This window comes from Rutidosis leptorrhynchoides, chromosome 11 (genome assembly GCF_046630445.1).
Source record: "Rutidosis leptorrhynchoides isolate AG116_Rl617_1_P2 chromosome 11, CSIRO_AGI_Rlap_v1, whole genome shotgun sequence".
Taxonomy (NCBI): domain Eukaryota; kingdom Viridiplantae; phylum Streptophyta; class Magnoliopsida; order Asterales; family Asteraceae; genus Rutidosis; species Rutidosis leptorrhynchoides.
The window spans coordinates 368,681,281-368,705,386 of NC_092343.1; positions in this window are offsets into that span (position 1 = coordinate 368,681,281).

The window sequence follows — 24,106 nt, forward strand, 5'->3', positions numbered from 1 at the left end:
TCGGTAATAACAATGCTAAAGGATCTTTCACAGTTTTGAAGTCAAAGTATAGCTTTGAAAAATGTAGAGATCTAAGAATGATATCACTTGTTAAATCTTGACTTGGATTCTGTTATGTCGGAATATATAATTGAATTTGTATGAAAACGATTGCATATTGCTGTGAGCATAGTTAATAATTTTTGAATCAAAGTAGAAGAATGTGCAGTGTAACATATTAATTGCGAGCTTATATATTTCCCGGGTATTACCTACCCGTTAAAGATTTCACAATTAATACTTTGTACAAAAGAATTTTTATTACCGTCTTTATGAAAATATATGTATGTATATTTTCTTCAGATGTAACACAGATTTAATGAGTTAATATCATATTAAGCTCATTTGATTTTCGGTTTGACTTAAAAATGATTAATCTCTAAAACATTAAAGATTACATAATCTTTGCGGAGTATTTCGCTAATGTAAATGATACTTCATTATTTATTCTTATTCCTCGGTGAAGGATGTTGATGCTCGTGGAATTTTTGTGAACCTTACAAGGCACAGATGATGTTTTCTGGAAAGTTTCGAGTACATCGAAAATGAAAATGTAATATCAATTATGTAATTGAATAATACACTTGGTTTATTATGAAATGGAATTCATTAAATTGAAATAGAGATTATAATTAACAATGGTTAAGTTGTTAAGGAAGGATGTACATCATTGCATATTAGTAATATGAACTAACCGAGTAGTACCTACCAGTTAAGATTCACACGTAATATCTTAGTACGAAAAGATTTATTTTGATTTCAAAATTCATATATATTAAATATACATAAAATTTCTTCAGGGGAAATGAGTTAATACTTCATCGGTTATTGTTGTTGGTATTTCTTGGTAACTACGGTGCGTATGACGTTGATGTTCAAGGTACATATTGTAAAGTTGAGGTTTGCGATGCGGTTGTTGTTGTTGGTGGTAATGGTACGGTTGGTGTTGCTGATGGTGGTACTGTTGCTGCCGGTGCTGCTGCTGGTGCTTGTAACCTTTGCACCATGTTCTCAAAAGCCACTACTCGAGCGCGAAGCTCGTTGACTTCTTCTATTATACCGGGATGATTGTCGGTTCGGACGAGCGGGTGAATGAGATCTAGAATGTGAGATAGTATATAATCATGATGGGATACTCTGGAAATGAGAGAGAAAATGGTATTACGAACAGGTTCGCCGGTAAGTGTTTCCGGTTCTTCGCCAAGAGGGCAATGTGGCGGATGGAAGGGATCACCTTCTTCTTGTCTCTAATAATTAAGTAGGCTACGAACCCATCCCCAATTCATTCAGAATAGATGATGGCTAATTTTTTGATCCATTCCGGTTACACTGTCTTCGGAATTTAGGTGAATATCCATACCGGAATAGCTGTCAGAGTTGAAGGAATTTGAACTAGATATGGGATCCATCTTGTATAATTAAGGAGATGATTTTTGATATAAATTAGATTATAGAATTTAGTTTGATATTCTTCAATACATAAGTTACATATGTATATATAATACCAAATTCCATAATTCACGGAGAAATTTTTGAAAGATGTCAGGAAAAGTTTACACTAACAAATACGCTAATATATGAATTTTGTCTATACGCTATTCATGCAATCAATGCAGTAAAACGTGTCTAGACTTAAGAATGATAAGCATGTAATTTTCGACAAGAAATGATAAGCAAAACTTTTAACATGCAGACACGGTCGAAGTCCAGACTTACTAATGCATCTTAACATCTATCAGTTAGACACATTCATGCAAGACCTGGTTCACTAGGACCAACGCTCTGATACCAACTGTGACGATCGCTCCAAATACATATGGACGAACACGTCATTCATTGATTTCATTGCGAGGTATTTGACCTCTATATGATACGTTTTGTAAATATTGCATTCTTTTGAAAAGGCACACCATATATGAATATTTAAATTAAAGGTTTTCGACATCTGATGATTTCTACATATAAACAATCACCGTAAATAATAGTTTACAATAGTACTTCTGTTGACAATGCAGTCAAAATAAGATGGATGGTGATGATTTTGTGAATGCAACGTTTTCTTGAATAAATCATGTATGACTCCATGCACATGGCTTGTATAACATATAAGAAAACGGCGGAAGACTTCTAGGGAACTTGAGAATAAACATGCTAACAAGTGTCAACACAAAGGTTGGTGAGTTCATAGTTTTAATGTTATGCATAATCTGTTTATAAAAGTGGATCACAAGATTTCAGTTATTTCAATTAGAAATGTTTATCAATAGATTCTACATAACAGAGCACCCTGGTAACTAAGCTTTAACGTTATAATGATAAATACCCCATTCGTTTTAAATACACGCAAACCAACGTGTCCTAAACTTCAAATAACACACGTCCGTTAAAAGGCTAGTGCTCTAGCTCGGACGGGGATTTCAAGCCCTATGGATCTATATACTGTTATTTGCGCCCACCAGTCCACATCCTATGTACTGGCAGTTACTAGTTACCAAAGCTAAGGGATTTTTGGTTTAAACTCAGTGTAGAATTAAGTATGTACTTGTATCCATTGCATTTAAAATAAAGTGCATGTATTCTCAGCCCAAAAATATATTGCAAAAGCAATTAAAAAGGGATCAATGAAACTCACCTTAGCAGCATATAAAGTTATTCATCGTAATGTGACCGAAACTCGGATTATCAAATAATCGTAGATCTCAACATATCAATATTGAGATTCAATATTGTAGGAAAGTACGTAGACGTAACGGAGATGATAAACACTAGGTTTGATTCATAAATATATCCCCGAATATTACCCATAACCTCCTTGTCAATAACCCATAGTTTCCTTAGTTATAATCGGTTTGTAACCCGAATTAAAATACCCGTGTATCACTTGTTACAGTACCATACTACTAATTTAAAATTTAAGCTAGGAAATATACAGAGTGATTTATTTATGTGAGTGTGTGCGTGTTTTTAAGTTCCTAATTACAAGTACTTCGTTCACATATATATATATATATATATATATATATATATATATATATATATATATATATATATATATATATATATATATATATATATATATATATATAATATAATATAATAATACAATATATAATATAAAAATAATAAAAAGGTAAGCCGCCATCACTTTTTATGTCGACAAACTTTTTATGCCAACAAACATTACGCGTTTCGCGTAGATAGATACGTGGTCCGCGTATGGTGTTTTCACGAAAGTTGTATATTTTTGAGTTACGGACGTTTGGACCCCGGAATCACCCTTTTTCGAGTCAGTATGATTTAGTTATGATTTTTCTCGTGCAAGTGCGCAGGTTTAGTGATTTCCATCATTTTAACTTGAAATCTTGAGATGAAATGTTGTATTCTTTTAGTGCTCATTAGAAACTTTTATTTTATCTTTATTTTCATTTTCATATCATTGAAAATCCATAAAAACATTTTAACAATCAAATTCTATTATATCAAAAAACGTGTCCATACTAAATCGAATAACTATAGTTCTCTAAAACTAATTACATTCACATCTTTTTATCGAAACGTTATAATAATTAAAAATCTATTATTTCGAAGAACGCTTTCATATATTTGAACTAAATCGAATAAATATAATTTAGTTTTCTAGAATTAGTTATATTCAAAATCATTCTTTAAAAGTTTTCATCTATGTCGTAAAACGTTTTCAATATTAAGAAAACTAAATAATTAACTTTATCAAGAGACACGAGACAATCATTGTGTTGAAAGTTAATCTCTACTAACCTTTGTCCAATAATCGTTAATTGACATATTTGTTCTTACTTGTAGGTCACTTTACCATTTATTCCGAATATCGTTAAAAAGGAAAGGTTTCCTAAATCAAAGTGGACCTCTCAATAGAGACTCACGATCATACAATGTATCTAATAAATCAGTCATTTGATATTATCTTTTAATTCCGTTGATAATTATATTAAACCTATATCGAAACAAATACGTTCGTGTAAAGTATTATACGTCTAATACTTTGTTAACGTTTTCAAGCTATAATATATACACATATACATATATAATCATGTCCGTTCATATAATGGTTCGTGAATCATTGAAATTTGGTCGAGGTTAAATGAATGTATGAACATAGTTTAAAATTTTTGAGATTCAACTTAACAAACTGTGCTTATCGTGTTAGAATAATATAAAGATTAAAGTTTAAATTTGTTCGAAAATTTTCGGGTCATCACACAAAGTTCTACAGCGAAAGCAATAAGTACCTGAGAATAGTGGCGGATGCAGGAATATAAAACACTGGGGGCAAAAAATCCGCAACAGTGACTATAAAAAACCAACTTTACTATTATAATATAAATAAATAATTGCTTAAATACGAAAACAAAAGTGCAAAAAACAGTGCTAAAACAGCCCCACAAAACTGCACAAAACTACCCAAAAGATTGCACGAATATTTTCCAAAAAACTGCACAAAAACTATCCAAAAAACTACCGTGTTCCTTTATGGAAGCACATCTTTTAGAAACATTGAATTATAAAGGTACATAAACACACTCTTGAGTTATGGTTACATATAGCAAGTTACATAAACAAACTCTTGAGTTTATAGTTGAGCATATAAATAGTCAATATTAGAGAAGATTTAAGCATTGCTTACTGAAGGAAGAGTAGAGATACATCTACAGTTTCACATCAAAAAAAATAAAAAAGACCAGACTCAAATTTGCCACAGAGTAAAGTACTTTGACTATACATATATTGATATATAAATGATGTCTAACTGATTAATCATATATATCATATATACACAAAATACACTTATATATACAAGATACACTTGCCTTTAAAAATAATAAGGAGTAATAGATAACACAAATATAGAACCATGTAAATAGATACTCCAGTTCGGAACTATCATTTAATCATAATATAAAAACAAAATCCTACACATTTATGAACATATCATTCATTCATTCGAAAATTTGCCTTATACTTATCTTCAAACGTACACACAAAATCACAACTACACAAGTTAATTATAACCTAGATTTTGAAAACCCTAAATTAATTAAGTGAAAAAAGCACCTGATGTAATCCAAGGAAGTTATTAACTCGAAATTTAGTGGTAATTGGTGAAGATCTCACCTGTATTGCTAAACAAATGAACTCTAGGGTCTTGAATTTGAAGAACGGGAGTCAATTAGCCAACGATAATGCGAATTGTAGCTTCTAGGAAGTAAAATCCTATGGTTTTTTGGGCCTAAACTCTAATATGGATCATCAATCTAATTTTTAATGGTCATGGGCTTTTTGGACCTGGGTCAAATTAAAAAATTAAAATTGTTAACACTAAAAATTGAGGAGCCATATGGGGCATCTGACCCACCTTGACCCAACACAAATCCGCCCCTGCCTGAGAATAAGACATGCTAAAAGGTCAACACAACGATTGGTGAGTTATAGGTTTAGTTCCACAATAGTAATAAAGATATACCATAAAAGGATTGTAGTTCAAAAATTTGTAGATAGCAGAAATGCAGAATGTCAAAGTATAAATCATTGTAGACAATAACTATGTCAAAGTTCTAATCTTTTGTAGACAGTAAATATGTCAAAATTCAAATCATTGCAGACAATAACTATGTAAAAGTTCTAAACTTTTGTAGACAGTAAATGTGTCAAAATTCACATCATTGCAGACAATAACTATGTCAATGTTCCAATCTTTTGTAGACAGTTAATGTGTTAAAAATTAAATCACTGCAGACAATAACTATGTCAAAGTTCCAGTCTTTTAGACACTAAATGTGTCAATATTCAAATCATTGTATAAGTAGATTCATAGACCACGATATTTAATTTAAAAATAGTTATCAAAAGTGTATGCATTCCTGAGCACTCGAATTATGAAGCTTAACTCTTGCGAATAGTTTAGAACTACGCGACTTCCCTTACCCTATCTTAGTATATACTGACCAAGTGTACAGTTTACAAAGTAATAAGCACCATAGTATGTACCAGTGAGACTGTCAAACCTAACGAATCCATCCCTATGATTCGCGTTTACAAAGTATTTAACATATTCGAGCTAGGAGTTTTTTTTTTCTGAACCCATGCATTATGTAGTTTAAATTATCGTGTCTCATTGTAAAATCTATTTCAAACCGTGTGTATTCACATCCTGAATATAAACAGTAAAAGTTTAAAAGAATGTGGAACTGTGAACTCTCGCATAATAAACTTTTGGACAACTTATCAAGCATGTATTCTCACCCCAAAAATAGTAGAGAAAAAGGGGGCTATAACTCACCTTTAGCGCATCCACAAATAGCACAATTGATAACCAAGATGTAGGTCCTTGACCTGTAGACTCAACCTAAAGATATAAGTTGGTCAATATGTGTCTAGTAAGCTAGGGCCATAGGGTGCACATAGTCCTAATGCTCAAGTCCGACTCGAAATATAGTAATAGTCAAAAATCAGACAGCACAAGTCAAACAATTCAAGCAAAGGCAAACTCAGTCAATATGGTTAACCAAAGTCAAACACATCATTACTTTATGCTATCTTGATCAATAAGTCATGTTGGGTTCACTTGAACACTTTTAGTTTTCATTTTCAAAGTCTTAACGTTTTCCGGTTACGTGCCGTATAATTAGTCCGTTAATGACCAAATAGAGTTTCATAAAACACAAAGAAAGTAATGTATGCATATGGTGCTTTACATGTCAGTAGGTAGGTTTCATACTATTCTAAAAACCTATGCCATATGGTCTACACATTTGTAGAAACACATTTACAATCACACATTGCACGTAACAGTTTCAACATGTGCGTAACTTATGTAAACTCTATCATTTATTCTAGAAAAATGAAAAACACATAGGACCAGTGGGAGGTGGTCAAAGAAATCTCAATGTTTGACCTGTAAAAAGAGCTAAGCATTTTATGTAGCCAATTCTTACAGTTTTTCCCCAGAAGTCTGGTGTCCTGATTTGGACATATTCTAGACTTAGCGTGTTGTGACCCTTATAGTTCATATTGTATCAAGTTTCACTAGTTAGCATACAATAACAAGATGTTTCTAAACATGCAATTACTCATTTTCCAGAAGTGAATGTCTCAAAACAACATACAATTCACATTATGCCATTTTCTGTGGTGGGATTTTGTCGATTGGCCCCTTTAGGAGTGTCCATGGGCTAATTTCAACTAGTTAGACTATTTTATGTATAGCCTGTTAGGTGTCGTTAACCCAAATCGCAAACCAAAACGTTAACGAATCGTTTAAATGAATCTTTCACGCTTTTAAATAAATAAAATTTCTAATAAATTAAAAGTATTTTTAAAACTTAATAATTATATAAAATAATTATTAATAATAAGTAACCATACGTTTTGTTGTCTTAAAAGACATTTTTTCGGTTTTCGCTAACCATACGTTTCTCTTGCGTTTCGCAAGTTTCTTGCATACTTAAAAGCCAAAGTATGAAATCAACGAATATGTAACACATATTAAAATAGTATATTCTGTAAAGTTAATAACAAAATTATTACGTAGAATATCATAGAGTTTAAGTAACGATCATTAAATATTTGACGGCATAGTTAACGGACAGAGTCGGGTTGTTAAATAACCTACTCGTTATTGAAAATTTCGTCTCGAAATTTTGGTTGGTGCCATCCGTCGGTGTTGCATTTGTGAAATAGATGCAGGTACTTCGTATCATTTGATCTCCCCGCTCTCACGTGAGCTCGAGTTCGCTACGAGTGTTCTAACGGATTCTGACAATAAAAACCGTGCTTTGTCTTAGTCGTTTGACCTCACGGTCCAAAAAATCTGTGGGTTCTTTGATGACAGGAAGTTTAGCGTATATGTATATCTTAAAGAGATGAAAAATAAAGTTTACTCTGCTAGGTGGTTCTCCGAGTTTCAAACGTGAAAGGTATCATGATAATGCTAAAAACGAACATATATTTCATAGCATTATTCCTCAAGAAAGACAAGCTTTTAGTTGCAATTGTTCTATTTACAAGTGATATTCGTTTAAATAATAAAAGGTGAAGACAAAAGACAGATTCGACGAATTGAAGACGCAAATGACCAAAAAGCTCAAAAGTACAAAATACAATCAAAGAGGTTCCAATTATTGATAAGAAACGTCTCGAAATTACAAGAGTACAAGATTCAAAACGTAAAGTACAAGATATTAAATTATACGCAAGGACGTTCAAAAATCCGGAACCGGGACCAGAGTCAACTCTCAACGCTCGATGCAACGGACTAAAAATTACAAGTCAACTATGCACATAAATATAATATAATATTTAAATAATTCTTATAATTATTTATATATTATATTTATTTAATTAAAACGTCGACAAACAAGAAAACAAGGATTTTGAGCTGTCACCTACCACCATGCGATCGCATGGCCTGGAGGCACAAAAGCCATGCGATCGCATGGCCAACTTTTTCAGTTCACAGGCCCTATAAAAACGAGTGTTTGGTGCACCATATATCCATCTATATATCAATCTCTCTATCTATATACGTAATATATATATATATATATATATATATATATATATATATATATATATATATATATATATATATATATATATATATATTTATATTTTAATTTTAATTTTAATTTTATTTTCTAATAATAAGGGTATGTTAGCGAATGTTGTAAGGGTGTAAGTCGAAATTCTGTCCGTGTATCGCTACGCTATTTTTAATCGTTGTAATTTATGTTCAACCTTTTTAATTTAATGTCTCGTAGCTAAGTTATTATTATGCTTTTTTAATCCGATGTAATCATGATGGTGGGCTAATTACTAAAATTAGGTAATTGGGCTTTGTACCATAATTGGGGTTTGGACAAAAGAACGACACTTGTGGAAATTAGACTATGGGCTATTAATGGGCTTTATATTTGTTTAACTAAATGATAGTTTGTTACTTTTAATATAAAGATTTACAATTGGACGTCCCTATAAATAACCATATACACTCAATCGGACACGATGGGCGGGGTATTTATATGTACGAATAATCGTTCATTTAACCGGACACGGGAATGGATTAATAGTCTATGGAATTATTAAAACAGGGGTGAAATTATGTACAATGACACTTGGCATAATTGATAACAAAGTATTAAAACCTTGGGTTACACGCAGTCGATATCCTGGTGTAATTATTAAACAAAGTAATAAAACCTTGTTACAGTTTAAGTCCCCAATTAGTTGGAATATTTAACTTCGGGTATAAGGATAATCTGACGAGGATACTCGCACTTTATATTTATGACTGATGGACTGTTATGGACAAAAACCAGACGGACATATTAAATAATCCAGGACAAAGGACAATTAACCCATGTGCATAAAACTAAAATCAACACGTCAAACATCATGATTACGGAAGTTTAAATAAGCATAATTCTTTTATTTCATATTTAATTTCCTTTATTTTTATATTTAATTGCACTTCTAATTATCGCACTTTTATTTATTGTTATTGTATTGAATTGCACTTTTAATTATCGCATTTTTTAATTATCGCAAGTTTATTTTATCGCACTTTTATTTATTGCAATTTCATTATCGTTATTTATTTAACACATTAAATTAAGTCTTTTATTTATTTAATATTTTACATTAGGTTTTAACTGCGACTAAAGTTTTTAAAATCGACAAACCGGTCATTAAACGGTAAAACCCCCCCTTTATAATAATAATATTACTTATATATATATATATATTTGTATTTTTATAAATTAAAACTAATATAGCGTTAAGATTTGTTCAAAAGATTACGTGTGGACGAACCAGACTTACTAAAAACTACGCTACTGTACAATTAGGTACACTGCCTATAAGTGTTGTAGCAAGGTTTAAGTATATCCATTCTATAAATAAATAAATATCTTGTGTAAAATTGTATCGTATTTAATAGTATTTCCTAGTAAAATTTAATAGTATTTTATACCCCTTAGCTTTAACTATCAAGTATTTTTGGCGCCGCTGCCGGGGAACAAAATCTAGCTTAAAAGCCGGAAGCGCAACGCTAAATATAAAAAAAAAAGATTTTTATTTTTAGTTTACTTTAATAAAAAAATACACTTTTGTAAAAATACGTTTTAATATATTCAAAAATATAAAAAGAAAAAGAAAAATATAAATATTTTTAATAGTTTGTTAAATTTATAAGTTCTATAAAAGTTTCTTTATCTTTATTTTATAAAAATATAAGTTTTTTTAATTTATATTAATATATGACATAAATTTATAAAACAGAAATATAATACAGCAAAACAAGAAAAAAAAATAATAATAAACTCTCGGCCTGTACTGTAGCAGCCCAGTGTCTGGCCCGAAACCCTATCCCATGCGATCGTATGGCCGGGTAACATAGAACTCATGCGATCGCATGAGCTCACCTGACACGTCTGATTAGTCTGCCAACTGCATTAATTACGGTGTAATAATAATAATTATTATTATTTAATTAAAACCCTAATTAGGGTTAGTATTTTAAATAATTAATTTAGTTTTATTTATTTAATTTGTATTTTAAGTTTAATTATTTTAATTAATTTATAAAATTAATAGTTTTATAAAATAAATAATATAAAAATAATATTTTTATAAAAATTGTAATTTTTTACAACTTTTAATATATTTTTTATATTTTGTATCTTTTTAATTGTTTTAGCGTAATTTTTGTATTTTTCGCTCGTATTTAGTTTTAAGATATAATTTTTGTCATAGTTATTTTTATATCTAGAATTTTAGGCTTTGCCGTAAAATCCCTTAAGTGTTTTTTCTTTAGACTAAGATTTAGGTGCTTTAGAATTTTGCGACGCCTTTTTAAGTTTTAGTACCTTTTTAAGTTATTGCCATTTGGGATATAGTTTTACTTGTAAGCTTTAATATTTTTAGACGCAACTTTTAGTTTTTAGTTCCTTTTTAAGTTTCAACGCGCTACTTTCTTATTTTTATTTTTCGACGCCTTTTACCTATGTATCAATTATCACTCCAATTAGTAATCTCAATTTGCAATTTTAATTTTAAGTTAGTGATAGTAATAAGGTTGGGTTAGTCGAGTGTTTTTAAAATTTTATAAGTCGCTCTTTTTCTTTTCTTTTTCGACGCGCTCTTTTTCTTTCTTATTTTTCGACATTCTAGTTTTAGGACATAGATTTTTATTCTATTTCTTATCTAAATTTCTTAAAATTACGAAAATTTATTTAAGTGGTTAAATTGATAGACATCAAAATTTTCTGGTTCGTAGTAATAGTTGGATTTGTACGTGGACCGGGTTATTGGAGCCAAACAGTACTCAATTATATTGAGACCAAACGAATCCTGCCCCTCTGCTGCATCTTTTGGCTATTCGAAACGTGGGCAAAATTAGAAAAGTCTATTAATTGGATAACTTATATAATTTTTCTTTCCTTTTAAAAACTAATAGGATATTCAGTGAATGCACCGAGCAAGACGTTCACCACCTTTTGTACGTTCACCACCTGTAACTAGATCAAGACATTTAGCAAATATTACCGCCGTTGATTTTTCTTTAGAATCGTCATCCAGTCGACCAAGTACTCCAATTCAAATTTCCGAAAATTCATTTTTTGAACCCGACCTCACAATTGAGAATCCGGAGAATATTCAGGGACAATTCATAGATCCTGAACCATTAATTTTTCCTCCGGAACCACCAATCATTCAAACAGAGATTGTTGAGGAACGAACCATTAAATCAGAATCTTCTAGTGATTCCGATTCAACAAATTCAATTATGGAGAATCTGGAACCTTTAAGTATGGAAGACCGATTGAGAGCTAAACGCACTGGCCAAGGACACGCAATTACTCATCCAGACATTAATGCGCCAGATTATGAAATCAAAGGACAAATTCTATACATGGTGACTAATCAATGCCAATTTAGTGGTGCGCCGAAGGAAGATCCAAACGAACATCTTCGTACCTTTAATAGGATCTACACACTATTTAAAATAAAAGAAGTTGAGGATGAACAGATATATCTCATGTTATTTCCCTGGACTTTAAAGAGAGAAGCCAAAGATTGGTTGGAATCGTTACCTGAAGGGGCGATTGATACATGGGACGTTTTAGTTGAAAATTTTCTTAAACAATTCTTTCCGGCATCTAAAGCCGTAAAACTTCAAGGAGAAATTGTTACGTTCACACAGAAACCAAACGAAACTCTATATGAGGCGTGGACAAGATTTGGAAAGTTATTAAGAGGATGTCCGCAACATGGTTTAGACACTTGTCAAATAGTACAAATATTCTACCAAGGATGCGACATCACTACAAGAAAAGACATCGATATAGCAACTGGTGGTTCTATTATGAAGAAAACAGAAACTGATGCTTACAAAATTATTGATAACAATGCTTCCCACTCACATGAGTGGCACCAAGAAAAAGATATCGTTAGATCATCTAAAGCAGCTAGAGCCGATTTTAGCCATGACTTAGATTCCATTTCAGCAAAGATAGATGCTGTCGAGAGACAAATGGAAAAGATGACTAAAGATATCCACTCAATACGAATTAGTTGTGAGCAGTGTGGAGGACCACATTTGACAAAAGATTATCTCAGTATTGAACTAACAATGGAACAAAGAGAGAATATTTCATACATAAACCAAAGGCCTGGAAATAATTATCAGAATAATTATCAACCGCCAAGATTGATTTACAATCAAAACCAGAACTATAACCGAAATGTTCCATACAACAACCAACAAGGTCCTAGTAATCAACAAGTATCCAACAATACTTACAATCAGCAAAGACCTAATTTTCAAAACAAACCACCACAAACCGATGATAAAAAGCCGAATTTAGAAGATATGATGACGAAGCTAGTTGAATCTCAAACGCAGTTTTTCACATCTCAGAAACAAACCAATGAACAAAATGCTCAAGCATTTAGAAATCAACAAGCTTCTATTCAAAATTTGGAACAAGAAGTAAGTAACCTAGCAAGGTTAATAGGTGAAAGAAAACCGGAAAGTTTACCCAGTGATACAAATGCAAACCTCCGGAATGAAACAACTAAAACCATTACCACAAGAAGTGGTACAACACTTAAACCACTTGAAATACCTGTAATTTCTGATGAAGCTATTCCTACTCCACAAGAACCACAACCTGAACAAGATAAGGAAAAAGAACCGGTAGTTGAAAAGGTTAATGAAGATAACACAGTTAAGGCTAAACCTTATGTTAAACCATACCAACCACCACTTCCTTACCCGAGTAAAATGAAAAAAGAGAAACTTAAAGCCGAGCAATCTAAATTTTTGGATATGTTTAAACAGATAAATGTAAATCTTCCTTTCATTGATGTAATTTCAGGAATGCCTATATATGCTAAATTTCTGAAAGATCTAATCACAAATAGAAGGAAAATGGAAGAACTCTCGGCCGTTACTATGAATACTAATTGTTCAGCAGTGTTGTTGAATAAGATACCAGAAAAATTATCTGATCCAGGAAGTTTCACAATTCCATGTTTTCTGGGTAGTCTTAGTTCAATAGAAGCATTGGCAGACTTAGGTGCTAGTATAAATTTAATGCCGTATTCACTATACGCTAAACTAGACCTTGAAGAATTAAAACCAACAAGACTAAGTATACAACTAGCCGATCGATCAATAAAATATCCTAGAGGGATAATGGAGAACATGCTAGTTAAAGTTGGTACTTTAGTATTTCCAGTAGATTTTGTTGTTCTGGACATGGAAGAAGATTCTCAAGTTCCTCTCATATTAGGAAGACCATTCTTAAACACGGCTAAAGCAATGATAGACGTGCTTGGTAAGAAACTGACCCTAAGTATAGAGGATGAGAGTGTTACCTTTTCAGTTGATAAAGCAATGCAACAACCGCAATCTGCAGATGATACATGCTATTATATTCAAACTATAGAATCACATGCAAAATTGTTAGAAGAATTTCCAGAATTACAAGGAACAGGAGAATGTTCTTTAGGAGAAGGAACTGAACCAATTGATGAAACTGAAATGTTAGCTACACTAATGGCTAATGGATATGAACCAACAACAGAAGAAATTCAAATGCTAAAAGAAGAAGACAGATATCGATATAAATCATCGATAGAAGAACCACCAACATTAGAGTTAAAGCCACTTCCAAACCATTTGGAATATGCTTATTTACATGGTGAATCTGAATTACCTGTAATAATATCGTCTTCTCTTACTGAAAATGAGAAATCTCAACTCATTTCTGTGTTGAAAGCTCATAAACCAGCCATTGCATGGAAGATTCATGATATTAAAGGAATAAGTCCTTCGTATTGCACACATAAAATCCTTATGGAAGAAGGTCATAAAACGTATGTGCAACGCCAACGAAGACTAAATCCTAATATGCAAGATGTTATTAAGAAAGAAATTATTAAACTGCTAGATGCAGGTTTAATTTATCCAATTTCTGATAGTCCATGGGTAAGCCCAGTTCAATGCGTGCCTAAGAAGGGTGGCATGACTGTCATCACAAATGAGAAAAATGAGCTTATTCCTACTAGGACTGTAACAGGATGGCGTGTATGTATTGATTATAGAAAATTAAATGACGCCACCAGAAAAGATCACTTTCCCTTGCCTTTCATTGATCAAATGTTGGAAAGATTAGCCGGAAACAGTTACTATTGTTTTCTAGATGGTTTTTCCGGATATTTTCAAATTCCAATAGCACCCGAGGATCAAGAGAAAATCATATTCACGTGCCCTTATGGTACTTTTGCTTACAAACGCATGCCATTTGGACTTTGCAAAGCCCCTGTAACCTTTCAAAGGTGCATGATGGCGATTTTTCACGACATGATAGAAGAATGCATGGAAGTTTTCATGGATGACTTTTCAGTCTTCGGTGATACATTTGAATCATGTCTAGTTAATCTGGAACGAATTCTTATTAGATGCGAACAATCAAATCTAGTACTTAATTGGGAGAAATGCCATTTCATGGTTAAAGAAGGCATCGTTCTTGGACATAAAATTTCAAAGGAAGGAATTGAAGTGGATAGAGCTAAAGTATATGTAATTGCTAAACTTCCACATCCCACCAATGTTAGAGGAGTTAGGAGTTTTCTAGGGCATGCCGGTTTTTACCGACGTTTCATAAAAGATTTTTCTAAAATTGCAACTCCTATGAATAAACTCCTAGAAAAGGATGCTCCATTCATCTTTTCAGATGAATGTATCAAATATTTTAATATTCTTAAAGAGAAACTCACAAATGCGCCGATCATGATAACACCAAATTGGAATCTACCGTTTGAACTAATGTGCGATGCAAGTGATTTTGCAATGGGAGCCGTTTTAGGACAAAGAATTGAAAAACGATTTCAACCTATATATTATGCTAGTAAGACGTTACAAGGAGCACAAACAAACTATACAACTATTGAAAAAGAACTCCTTGCTATTGTCTTTACTTTTGACAAATTTCGATCATATCTCGTTCTAGCAAAAACGGTGGTCTATACCGACCATTCTGCTCTTAGATACCTATTTTCGAAACAAGATGCCAAACCAAGATTAATCCGTTGGATCTTACTCTTACAAGAGTTCAATATTGAAATCCGAGATAAAAGAGGAGCAGAAAATCTCGCCGCTGATCATCTTTCTCGTCTTGAAAATCCCGAATTAGAAGTTCTAAATGAATTGGCCATACAAGACAACTTTCCTGATGAATATCTATTGAAGATAGATTATAATGAAATTCCATGGTTTGCAGACTATGCAAACTACTTAGTTTGTGGATTCCTTGAAAAAGGATTATCATACCAAAAACGAAAGAAATTCTTCAGTGATATAAAACACTATTTCTGGGAAGATCCACATTTGTTTAAAAGTTGTCCCGATGGAATAATATGCCGATGTGTATTCGGAGATGAAGCTAGTAAAATCTTAAACCATTGTCACACAGGACCAACAGGAGGGCATTATGGGCCTCAACTAACAGCAAGAAAAGTTTATGATGCTGGATTATATTGGCCTACAATTTACAAAGACGCACACCTTCTTTGCAAATCCTGTGACGCTTGTCAAAGGGCCGGAAAAATAAGTCAACGTGATGAAATGCCACAAAATGTCATTCAAGTATGTGAAGTATTTGACATTTGGGGTATTGACTTTATGGGTCCATTTACAAAATCTCATAATAATCTATATATTCTCGTAGCCATTGATTATGTATCTAAATGGGCGGAAACACAAGCTCTCCTAACTAACGATGCACGAGTTGTAGTCAACTTTTTAAAACGTCTTTTTGCAAGGTTTGGAACACCGAAAGGTTTAATAAGTGATCGGGGTACTCATTTCTGTAATAATCAACTTGAGAAAGTTCTTAAAAGATATGGAGTAACTCATAAAATCTCTACCGCTTATCATCCACAAACAAGTGGACAAGTTGAAAATACCAACCGAGCTTTAAAACGTATTCTAGAGAAAACCGTAGGATCAAATCCGAAGGAATGGTCCATTAAATTGGAGGATGCACTCTGGGCTTTTAGAACAGCCTACAAAACTCCAATTGGAACCACACCTTTTAGACTCATTTATGGAAAAGCATGTCATCTTCTAGTAGAAATTGAACACAAAGCATTTTGGGCTTTGAAGACATGTAATCTTGATTTACATGAAGCTGGACGTCTACGGTTAAGTCAATTAAACGAATTAGAAGAATTAAGACATGAAGCATATGAAAACTCCTTAATCTATAAGGAAAGAACGAAGAAATGGCATGATAAAAGAATCAGAAGTTCAAAAGAATTTAAAGAAGGAGATAGAGTTCTTCTTTTCAATTCACGATTCAAGCTATTTCCTAGAAAATTGAAATCAAGATGGTCTGGACCATTCATAGTCAAAAGAGTTTTCCCATACAGAACAGTAGAATTGATAAATTCAAATAGGATTGAATTTAAAGTTAATGGTCACGGAGTTAAACACTACATAGATAGTCCGATGGAAGTCGACAATGAAGTTAATCACAATTTCGATACCACAGCTAACTAAGTGTGGGGAGAATCAAGTCTTTAAAGGATAATATGTATTTCTGTTAGAGTTAGATTTTCTATTTTCGTGTAGTTCTCGAAAATGGAACCCGAATGGTCTTTCCCTAGCAGACCCTAAAGAACTAGTCTTCTCCCCCCATTTTGATTTTTTTTTTTAGGTTTTACGAAATGAAGACTTCCTGTGAACTAAACCATGGTCTAATGCTACACGCTTTGATCACTAAACGTAATAATGACACACTTACGAGTGAACTAATATCAGTAATCAGAGAAAGATTGGACGGAGTAAGAAAAGAATCCAGATGCGAAGATAATAAGTTACAATTTGGTAAAGGAAAATCAAAATCCGCAGCGAAAAGAAGAGCACGACACTTAGAAAGATGTCACAAATGCGGAAAATGGTCACATGGAGGTAAATGTTCAAATTATCCTTATGCAGAGACGGACCGTTCATATGTTTAGAAGAAAAAACACTGAATGCTCGAGGTTACGCCTATGTAGCTATGGAAAACCAATTAAACCGACTATCTTATGAGTGGGATAGATCGTATCACTAAGAATACTATCTCAAAGGTAAGTCTGTACAGTTTTTATTTTTTTATTTTTATTTTTAACCTTTTGATAATAAACACTAATTTGTTCACTATAAAGTATTAAATTGGTATTCGATGAAATTAGGTTTGGCGACCGAAATTATTGATATCATTCAAAAATTTATTACATCACTGCGAAATTTAACGTTTATTCTTAAGGTATAAATATCTTTAATCAATCAAAATAAAATATTTCAAAAATTCGTCATGAGTTAAATTAGGTCATGGAACCGAAATTACTTTACCGAAAAGAGGGGCGTATATTTTTGATAATATTTGATTGATTAAAGTGGGATAAAAAGCCAAAAAGATTTTTAATCTTATTTTTACCATGTTTTTAAAATTAATAAATTTGTATTAAAAAAATTATTGTAAACTTTTTAAATCAATATATTTAAAATTGTAAATATTTGAAAAATTAATATTTTTAATATAAGTTTGTATGAAAATAAAAATATAATATAAGTTTGGTGTGAATTTTTAATTTTATGCATTTTTAATTTAAGTTTGGTGTGAATTTTTAATTTTATGCATTTTTAATTTAAGTTTGGTGTGAATTTAAAAACAAAAATTTATTTTATTTCGCTAAGTTAAAAATATGATTTTTAAAATTCGTCGTAAGTTGAAGACTAGGTCGTTGAACCGAAATTGCTTTACCCGAGGGAGGGACGAGAACTTTTATTATCATTATTTTTAATCTTATTGAATTAAAGTATGCCAAAAACATTAAAAAACCCAAAAATCTTTGCTTTTAAAACCGCGCTTTGAATTGAAAAATTTTAAAATTTTGTCGAGGGACAGACTAGGACATCAATCCGAAACACCCTCGCTCCTAAAGGAAATCAAAATTTTTAGAATTTAATTAATTATATGTTTTATAAAGTATAAGGTTGTTAAAAAAAAAAAAACCTGAAATCACTGTAGCCGGGTACCCATGCGATCGCATGGGATTCTCACTATCCCTCCATGCGATCGCATGGAGAGTAAAATCAGGCCTGATACATACAGCTTGCTGCTCTGCTTTCTCCACAAAACACACACAACATACACGAAAATACTCTCAAATTTTCATCAAAATTCACCAAAATCCACCGTAATTCGTCATTTTTCTTGCTCTAATCATGCCTAGATTCTCATTCTTCAGCAAAAAGGTAAAAATTACACCCCTAAACTCTATAAATTTCTAGTTTTTGTGATAATTATCAATATTTTACCTAATGCAATTTTGTTAATTTCTAGTGTAATTAGTGTTAAACTATTAGTATTTGATGCATGCATAACCTAGATTGATGCTATTTAACATGATTTGAAGCCAAAAACTTCAAAATTTTTAGAAATCTAGGGTTTGTGTTCTTGAGCAATTTGGAGCTTTTTGATATAAACAGGTTATGGTCGATTTTTGTCATGAATTATTGCTAAATTGAGTAGTGTAACATGTTTAGGTAGTTAAATGATCCAAACATTGATCCTAAACATGATTTTTAGAGATTAAAGTGGACTTTTTAAGTCCAAAATTCATGAACTTGATTAATTTGATATATTTGCCATTTGAGACTTGTTTAATTGTTAGTAATGACTATTTTGACATGTTATTTAAGTTAAATGCTTATGAACTTTGTCTACATTTTCATATGTGCTTATTTGAAAAAGTGTAGAATTGTGAAAAATTGTGAAAATGTGTCTAAGTTTAATTTTGATTTAACATGTTATTGTGATTGTTTTAAGTTGTTATTTTGTAACACTAATGCATATTTAGATGCACAAATTTTGTGTTTAATTTGTTTTGCAGAAAGCCGATACTGGAGGTTCAGGAGCATCATCATCTAGACGACCAGCACCAGCACTAGAACCAGAACCAGAAATGCAACACGAACAAGAACCACAACAAGAACCACAACAACAGCCTGATCAGCACATACCTTATTATGATCCGGTACAGTTTGTTGATGAATTCATAGTATTCCCAATGAGGCAGCCAGTAGAATTCCCAACGATTCCTGAGCACACTCTGCATCCTAATCTGAGATTTGATAGGAGATGGAGAGATTACGAGACATATCAAAGGAACACATTCAAATTGGTAACAAAAAATGTAGAGGTGCCAAGGGTAATCGATTGGGTTCCTTTGGAAACGGTCCATCTAGCTGACCGTGTTAGACAGCTTTTAGTTCAAAGGTATGGCAGTTCTTCTTTTACAGATTGGAAATGTCTTTTCACCATTCGTAGACCTGTATATAAGGAATGGTGTGTTGAGTTGATGAGTACTGTATCACTTGATACAAATATAGTTAGAATAGATGATAGAAAATTTCTTAGGTTTATCCTTAGCGGTAGGATGTACAGAATGTCCATGCTGGACATGGCCAGGGCTTTACAGATATATACTCCTGGTGAGTTGCTACTACTCGATTGTACAAACTTGATTCATTATGGTGAAAGGGTAGATAGCAACTTTGACGCTGACGCCATTTGGAGGCGTATGTCACATTTTGATGTTTTTACACGAGCAGGAGGACACTCCTATACACATATTGACAGAGCCGAGCTTCGTATTATTCATAGATTTTTGGCTAACTCGATTACACAGAGAGGTCACAATAAAGAAAAAATTACCTTACATGATTTATTCTACCTAAAGTGTATTCGAGATCCTAGAAGGTTTGTCAATATCCCTTACGGTGTTGCTTTTTATTTATCTAAAATGGTAGAGGGAATGCAGGACGGGAGTATAATAGGAGGAGGTATTTTTTTTACTCTTATTGGAGAGTATTTAGGTGTTGATAGGAACCAAGGGGGTCCATTACAGCTTTGTAGAGAACAGGTTGAGCCCTTAGGATTGAAAGTTTATGTGGGTGCTAAGGTATTGAAAAGTAGACGTAACCAAGCAGTACCCTATGAGGGACCTCATACACAGGTAGAAAGGGGCTCAGACGAGGAAATGGAGGAAGCGGAAGACATTAGGGATGTCTTTTGAGATGCTATTCTTGACGTCCATGTTCGTATAGAGGAGGAATCAATGACGAACGCGGCCGGACATAGTATGTATGAGCAGTGGAACTCCGAGCGAGTATACGAGGATTATAGGCGACGCCAACATGATAGCTGGTTAGTTCATCAGCACCAAATCATGAGCCAGCTATCATATCAGGTACCAAATAACTATGTACCTACTCGACCTGCTTATTTTCTGCCACACAGCCACGAGATACAACCACCCTTTAACCGGTATGACTATAACCAAGCCTATCAGGACACCTATAACCAACAATGGAACTCACCTGACGAGATGAACTGGAACCCCTATCCAGATTGATTTAGTTCCATTTGGTTATTTTTATGATTTTTATGTTTTTATCTTTTTATTTATTCATGTTTAAACTTATGATATTGTGATACATTAATGTATTGTTTAATATTTTTATTATTGTGTACTAATATTTCACATTTAGGATTTGAAAGTGGGATATTAAGTCCCATTTCAAATTGCCATGCATGTTTATATTTGTATGTATGTATTTTGTCGATTATACAAAACAGGGTAAAACAGCGCATTTTCAAAGACTGGCATTAAGTTCAGCAAAAGCTATTACTTTTGACGACAAGATGAAAAATAAATGTGATGTAACAACAAGACGGAATGAACAAATGATGTGCACCATTTATCATTCAGCAAACAAATGCCAAATTTGTTTGGAAACTTTGGTAAAATTTAATCATTTCTACGCTAATCACCCTCAATAATTTAAATTGTTACTGATTTCTTGCAAATGAAGGCATTGCAAGATCTTAAGTGTGGGAAGGGGTTAAATTCTTTCGGATTTTAAAAAAAATTTTATTTAAACACTTGGTTACCATTAAAAATACTAGTAACGCAGTAGTTGTATTAGAATCTAGTGCTCTCTGATAATAAAGAACAGCCCTAGTCTTATATACTGACTACCCAATTCTAGTAAAATTTTTCAAAGTTTTCAATTAAATGAACTCAAAATCATGTTTATACATATTTATGAACGATAAAACTAGGTGTTAACACCGAAATTATTGTTACCTCGGAAAGGACATAAATTGAGAAACAAATCAAAATGTTAGAATTCATTTAAAATGGAATAGAGGACAATAAAAAGGAAAATAAAAGCCAAGTGTGAAAAAATTTACCAAGTTATTTTTAAACATATGTCACATATTTCTGTAACAAATAATTGAAGATACTTTTGCTTTGGACTAAACTAAACAGTTTTACCCGATTTACTGTAAGAAAGATGGATCTACACGATGAATCAATTCCATCGTTAAAAGGAAGTAAAGTCTTCCAAAAAAGAAACGTGCTTCTTGATTTAGGTCATGAAGTTGTCGTCCATACCAGCTGTAGGTTGACGAAAAACCTAGAAAAGTCATCACTAACATCAGCAGGAAATCCACGGACCTCAGCATCAAACAGGGTCGCCAAGTGGTCAGATTTATCCTAACCATGAGAAGGATTTATCTCGTACAATGGGGGGCACCATGCAAATTAGCTTGATAAGACTAATAAATCAGATCCCCAGAAAGGATAATCTCCTTTAAAGATCAAAAATCAGCTTTTAAGACTGATATTACTCAATCCTAGAGATTGACCTTAAAGATTGAGAATTACAAACTCATGGAATTCAATGATATCTAAACTCGAGCTTGAACGAGAAAATATTTTGATCAAAATTAAAATCGATTTGTTTTCTGAAAAACCATTTTCAATGCGTTCATTATCATTGAACGTAAAATCCTAGGAATTCACCTGGAATTCATTAGGTCACCTGAACCAAATCGGGTGTCAACCGTAAGAACGGTGGTTGCATAGCATGGTCAAAGACAGGACCTTGTGCCAGACCGAAAAATTATAAGGGTGAGCTTTACTATTGCTCCTACAAAGGATAGTAATTGCGTCCAACACGTTATAGACCATAACTAAAAGCATGTCAGGGGACATTGCCTTAACAGTTGCTTGTTCAACGCTTTCCTTTACAACCGGACGGTAGTTTATCGAAAGGTAATATTCGGAGCAAGTATACTGGACGTGTTGCTTTCCCAATACAAGGTTAGCAAGTAGGTGACACAAAACTACAAGTTTTGAGCTAAAATTTTCAAATCTTAAACCCACCAAACCCACAAAAATATTTTGCAAACACCGGTGAAGGGTTATTCCGGAAAACTTATCCAGGGTAAAAGCTAGATTGAATTTTAAAAAAGATCAAATGTTTTGATAAAGATCCAATTTCTTAAAGGATCTAAATTTTTATAGTCATATGGGACTGTAAACCACATCGTTACTACCATTGTTTATACCGCCGTAAAGAAATCACTGATGTACAAAGTGTGAAGAATAAAGAAGGGATTCTAGTATTTCAAGACTATATTGCTTGAGGACAAGCAACGCTCAAGTGTGGGAATATTTGATAATGCTAAAAACAAACATATATTTCATAGCATTATTCCTCAAGAAAGACAAGCTTTAGTTGCAATTGTTCTATTTACAAGTGATATTCGTTTAAATAAAAAAAGGTGAAGACAAAATACAGATTTGACGAATTGAAGACGCAAACGACCAAAAAGCTCAAAAGTACAAAATACAATCAAAGAGGTTCCAATTATTGATAAGAATCGTCTCGAAATTACAAGAGTACAAGATTCAAAATGCAAAGTACAAGATATTAAATTATATGCAAGGACGTTCGAAAATCCGGAACCGGGACCAGAGTCAACTCTCAACGCTCGACGCAACGGACTAAAAATTACAAGTCAACTATGCACATAAATATAATATAATATTTAAATAATTCTTATAATTATTTATATATTATATTTATTTAATTAAAACGTCGACAAACAAGAAAACAAGGATTTTGAGCTGTCACCTACCACCATGCGATCGCATGGCCTAGAGGCATAAAAGCCATGCGATCGCATGGCCAACTTTTTCAGTTCACATGCCCTATAAAAACGAGTGTTTGGTGCACCATATATCCATCCATATATCAATCTCTCTATCTATATACGTAATATATATATATATATATATATATATATATATATATATATATATATATATATTTATCTATTTATATTTTAATTTTAATTTTAATTTTAATTTTAATTTCTAATAATAAGGGTATGTTAGCGAATGTTGTAAAGGTGTAAGTCAAAATTCTGTCCGTGTAACGCTACGCTATTTTTAATCATTGTAAGTTATGTTCAACCTTTTTAATTTAATGTCTCGTAGCTAAGTTATTATTATGCTTATTTAATCCGAAGTAATCATGATGTTGGGCTAATTACTAAAATTGGGTAATTGAGCTTTGTACCATAATTGGGGTTTGGACAAAAGAACGACACTTGTG